Source organism: Myotis yumanensis, unplaced genomic scaffold, assembly GCF_028538775.1.
Source record: "Myotis yumanensis isolate MYYU_CA2020_CCGP unplaced genomic scaffold, mMyoYum1.0.hap1 SCAF_13, whole genome shotgun sequence".
Classification (NCBI taxonomy): Eukaryota; Metazoa; Chordata; class Mammalia; order Chiroptera; family Vespertilionidae; genus Myotis; species Myotis yumanensis.
Window position 1 is genome coordinate 137,442 of NW_027223764.1, and position 6,038 is coordinate 143,479.

The 6,038-nt window shown below is 44.3% G+C and overlaps 1 pseudogene; it reads left to right on the forward strand.

Moving 5' to 3' along the window:
- The first annotated feature begins 3,470 nt into the window (after positions 1–3,470).
- Positions 3,471–3,827, forward strand: LOC139022214 (ubiquitin-like protein NEDD8 pseudogene; annotated as a pseudogene).
- Positions 3,828–6,038: the final 2,211 nt, after the last annotated feature.

Below are 6,038 nucleotides of genomic sequence, written 5' to 3' on the forward strand. Positions count from 1 at the left end.
CGAGCTTCAGTGACCTCCTATGTGAAATATGTTCTGTGTCTCCCAGGGAAAATGCTTATAAAGTTCCAACACAGTGCCTGGTGCCCAGCCAGTGGTGACCAGTGACATTTGTGGCATAAACATAAAGGAGCGCTTTTATCTTATCGGGTTGCTGCAGAAACAATTTATTGGCACCCCAAAGCCAAATCTGAACATAGAAAACTGACACTAATTCCTTAACTTGTAGAAAACCAATAAGATCTCAGGAAAGATGTACCTGCCACCTTATACAAATCAGTCACTGATCTGTTAGACTTTCTGGTACATTTTCTATTCCCAAGGAGGTTCCCACTCTAAGAATGGTTAGAGGGTGCAGCCAAAGGGTGTTTAATGGCGATGAACAATGCTGTATATTGTAGGCTTTTGATTGACATTGGAAAGACTTTCAACAGTTCCTCAAAGGCAATAAAGAGTTCTTCTTTCATCCTTCAACTTCTCTTTAATGGACATCATTCGAGCGTTATTGGGCTGAGCAGTGAGCTGCTGGCAGGAACAATGGGTGCCCTTTTTGAGTTTATACCTTAGGTTGGTCCCTGTCTGACCACTTTGTTCTCCTGATGAAAAGATGACTCAATTTCCAAAGTAGAAATGGTTTGATGCTTTCAACCAATTCAGGAGGAAAGCAGCATAGCTTAGTTACATGAAAACTCTTTTTTAAGCAAACTGCCCTGGAGTTTTCCTTGATTGCAGCCTCTAACATCAAGTGAATGTGTGAAGTGTTGACCTTTCCTAGGCGTCTTTAGATAGTAAATTAACTCCAAGCCCTCCCGTACTTACTACGATATACCACGTACTGTGTATGCATTCATTTTTTAAGCTACAAACTCCCTTAACTTTACCTCCTGAGAATATCCCCAGTAAAATAATGTTTCCTTCCTTTTTTGTATCTCCAAATCCTAAAATATACAGTGTCCAAGTAAAATATTTAGGCTGCATAGTGGGGGTTGGGTGGCTCTTACTTTTGTCATGAAATAGTTTCTTCAGTTCTTATTGTTAAGTATTTTTTCCCAAGAAATGTGTGGTGCTTACTAGAATACAGACTACATGCACACCCCATTGGTGTGCATTTTCTAAGTATGCAGATCACGGTCCTGAGCTCTTCTAGCTAAAAGTTAGGTCACTGGTCATTGCTTGGGGTCTGGGTGAGTCAGATGTGGGTCTGAACTCCAGCTCCGGCACTGGGGACACGAGGGGCGTGGAGACAGGGGCAGTGGACGAGGGGCATCCCCTTCCCCATCAGAGGTCTCGGCTACAGCAGAGAGCACAGCCCCATCGTCTGGTGTCCTTTGCTTCAAACCATGTTGGCCTGTCCTTGCTCCCGCTGTGGGGGAACAGGCCAGGACAGGAGTGAGGCACTCCCACTCACAGCAGCCTGCACTTAAAGGGGCAGAGGCCATAAACCAGGAAATGAAAGATGTAGTTATATACTTTAACACTTGTGGTCTTTATAAAAAAAATATAGTAAAGAACGTCAGGCCCTGACTGGTTTGGCTCAGTGATTGAGCGTCGGCCTGCAGACTGAAGGGTCCCAGGTTCGATTCCGGTCAAGGGCATGTACCTTAGTTGCAGGCATATCCCCGGTGGGGGGTGTGCAGGAGGCAACTGATCGATGTTTCTCTCTCACCGATGTTTCTAGCTCTCTATCCCTCTCCCTTCCTCTCTGTAAAAAATCAATAAAATATATTTTAAAAAAAAGAAAGTCAGAATGCAAGCCTGAAGCCCTGGATGGTGTTATCAATGGGTTGAGCATCTTCCTGTGCCATTTCTGGTTCAATTCTTGGTCAGGGCACATGCCCAGGTTGCAGGTTCGATCCCCGGTCAGGGTGCATGCAGGAGACAAGCAGTCGATGTTTGTCTCTCACATTGACTTTTTATCTCTTTCTCTATCTTCTTCTCTCTCTAAAAAACAATAATAACGTATCCTCGGTTGAAGATTAATTTTTTAAAAAAAGAATGCAAGTTGGAGATATTTGCAACTTATTTCACTGACAAAGGATCAATAGCACCTATCACATGTAAGAATAAAGGATTCTTTAGACAAAAAGGGAAGCCTGAATTGCCAAAAAGCATATGAAATGATGCTCAATGTCACTATTAATGAGGGGTCAGCAAATTGCATCCAGTGTTGGCTGAGCCCCAGAAATGACAATAACAACAGAGCAGGAGAAAGGTCCCTCACAAGGTTATGATTAACCTCAGGGGTTGGGGATGGGAGGCCCTGCCCTGCTCCCCCTCTGGACAACCCTCCAGGAATACAGTGAGGTTTTTCTCTCTTTAAAAAGTGTTAAAAATCTGAAGCAGCCATGGTCAATGGCATCGGAGAAACTTGTGTGGTAGGCACAGAATGTTATTTTCTGCATGATTAAAATATTTCACAATTTTTATAAAGCTCATAAATGATGAAAAGCAAATGAAAGTCTGACACTAGAAATGAGGGTAGACAGAGTCAGAAGAGGACCCCAAGATGCAGAAGCAATTTCCTTGAAACACAGACTTGGAGGGGACAAGACCGGGCCCCCACTCCAACCCACTCCCTCGATGTGTAACCAGGGTTACTCAGGACCTTGTGAGGCTTTCCCTGCAGAGTCTGGGGCTGATTCTGGGATCCACCTGGCCCACTGTACTGACTGATAACAGGCTATCATGACTGAAGTTTCAATTTTTTATAATAAGAAAGTGATTTTATTAGCCAAGTCCTGATGTTAATAACATTCATTACCCGTTAAAAATGTGGGCACTGGGAAAGGGCAGGACCTAAGTTCTAATCTATTACAGACTTTCATTTAAATTTTCTGAGGTTTGAGTTTGTCTTCATTTCTGATATTTAAAAAAAAAATAAATTCACTGTGAGAGAATATCAGTTCACGTTGGGTCAAAGATAATTATATTACTTTCCAAAATGTCAAGGATTCAGACTTTTGTATTCTGTGAAATATCTGATCACAGCAACTTGTGTTTCTTTGTGATAGCAATTAAGTCAAGTAGCAAGAACCTCTCATTTTAGGCTTGAAATGGACATAAATGAGTGAAAAATGTTTACTAGTATTTTTCCTTGCTCTTTCTGTGGACTCACATAATGAATGGAATGCACAGCTTTCTTTCTTGATTATTGCTTTAAAAAGAAATTGTCATGCCTCATTACTCATATTCAAAGAGAGATGACATACTTCATTATAGGATTTTTATATATTGCTAATGTCTAGAAAACTCAGCAGGTTAATTCTCTCTGTACAAGATGAAACTGATTGAGTGAATTGGACATTATAAAAGCCCAGCCACTGTGACCTGAGAACTTCATAGAAGAGAGCACCCAAGGACCCAGAAATCTAAGTCTAGCATCAGGCATATAAGATTTTACCAGGAGTGACTCCCACCGACAGAGTGCTGGGGAGCAGCAGCAGCCACCACAGCGGTAGAAGCAGCAGTTTATCTGTGTGCAGACCCAATATTGGAAGAAGATGCTAATTAAAGTGAAGATGCTGACCAGAAAGGAGATTGAGATTGACATTGAACCCACAGATAAAGTGGAACGAATCAAGGAACGTGTGGAAGAGAAAGAGGGAATCCCCCACAGCAGCAGCGGCTCATCTGCAGTGGTAAACAGATGAATGATGAGAAGACAGCAGCTGATTATAAAATCCTAGGTGGTTCAGTCCTCCACCTGGTGTTGGCTCTAAGAGGAGGAGGTGGCTTTAGGCAGTGATGGACCCTCTCTCCATTTTACCTCCTTGCCCTGTCTCTCGTGATGAGGCATCATAGATCCTGTCACTCTCTGGGGCTCCAGAGTCACTGCCTCCTCTCCTGGATGCCCAGGCTTGTGTGTACGGGTAGGAGACTGTGAGGGCCCCAGGATGCAGTGTTCCTGTCCCAAATGGCCCCTGCTGGCTATTGGGTTTTAGTTTGCAGTCCTGTGTACGTCCCTGTCTTTTGGCTATGTCCCTGGTTGTCAATAAAATATTTCCTGGCCAAAAAAAAAAGAAAAGATTTTACCAGAAGTTTCTCTAAGATTGATCTAAGAACCATAGTATTCAACAGGTAATTTTTAAAATAGTAAGTAGTATAAATTGCCTATAGGAAATGGAAGTTGTGAAAAATTGCTAAAAATGTATCATAAGATTTATAAGAAATGCCCAAATTAAAGAAGCTAAATTATTTATAGCCATTTCAAAGCCAGGTTAAGCAAAGTTTCAGGTGTCAGTTTGGAAGAGTCTCTGATAAAGTATGACATCCGTGGTCACGGGACAAGTTCTAACCTCAGGAAACTGTAGTAGAAGAACATTGGACTTGAAGTCCGGAGACATGGGCTCCTTTGTCTCCTCAGTGTGGGGAGGAGAGGCTCCCACCCTCTCTGTTGCCCAGCATGCCTTTCTGACCCCTCCTCCTTGGGAGGAGCCCATTCCGAGGGTTCAAGTAAGGTGAACCCCCTCTTACCTACATAAGATGCTGGGAATCTCATATTGGCTCCCTAAACCCAACCTACCCTTCTCTACCCAGCTCTGGGTCCTGAAAGACCAATCAGCTGGCCTGTGTCAGCAGCTCCCTGGCACCCTGGCTTCCATGAGTCACTAGAGAGAAGGAAGGGTAGGAGGAAAGTGAGGTCGGGAGCTTATTCCCCAGCTCCTTTCCCATCTGGCGTCACCGATTCTGTCCAAAGGTGCCCTTGGTTCCAGGAACTGCCCCCCTGCCCCTCCAGGCTTAGGAAGGGTGACCACAGCCTGGGCATGTATTCTCTCTCCTGGCTTCCCTAAGTCCTTCCTACAACTTTGCAAATAACCCATTTATTATGTTCTTCTCAAGTTGCCCATTGATTTCCTGCAGGGACCCTGGCTAATGTCCTAGATCCTCTACCTCCAGCTCCACCCAGGGGCTGGGCCCTGGCAGTTCTAGACTGAGATCACCAAACCGCTGGTGCTCCCAGCGAAAAGAGAGCCTCCCTCTTAGTGCTGCAGCCAAGTGAGGTGTAGACCTGCGTTTGCAAAGAAACCTCTGCAAGAGAGTAAAAGACGATTAGGAAGAAGGCAAACTGGAGGCAGAGAGACTTGTTTTTCCTCATACCTTTCCCTGCTGAGTCTGGGACTCCCTCCCCAGCCCCCACGCCCCCCTCCCCCCCCTCCCCCTCTCCCCCCAACACACCGGGCTGACTCTGCTAACACGTACTAGGTGCTGGGAATGCGAATGTGATCAGAAACAGCCGAGTCTGCAGTCTGAAGAACTCATTGAATATAAATGTTATCACCTTGAACTGAATTAGACTTTTTTGGGACTTTAACATTGTTTGCAGAGTCCCCCAGGTTTAAATGTTCAATGCAGAGGTTTCTGATTTATTTTCCTAAAGTAATGTTTAGACTGACCAGAATCACCCAGGTTTGGAGGTTATACCTCATCTGGCCATTTCAGTCATTGTGGGACGGTGCACTGTCTCTCTTAATCGCCATGGCAGCAGCGGAGGAAGTTTCTGTTATTAACCAAACATTACAGAAGAGGAAGCCACGGCTTAAAGTCACATACCCAACATGGTAGGGTTGAGATTCAGGCCCTAGTAATTCTGACTCCTCTACTCTCCATCTTAACCTCTACCCTATAGTATAGTCTTTTTTGATAATTAGTCTAATCAGACCTAATCTTCTAATCACTAAAAAATTTCCAACAAAATTTAACCTATGGACACAGACAGTAGCATGGGGAAGCCGTGGAGTGGGGTGGAGGTGGGGGGGGGGGGGGCGGAGAATGGAGAAAATGTGAGATACCTGTAATACTGTCAATAACAAAAATTATGCCTAAGAATGGTGTGTAGGAACATGCTAAACCCCCAGAGCACTTATACCTTCGAAAACTGTCAAAACTTACACTCTGGTGTAGCTGCCAAGGCCAGAGTTCTCTGTCAGCCCCAAACCAGACACCAGGCCTGAAGCCTTCATGCAGCACACACACAGATGGATCGTCAGCAGCTAGGTAAACTGAAAAAATAATAAAAATGACTCATTTTATAGATGCAAGTA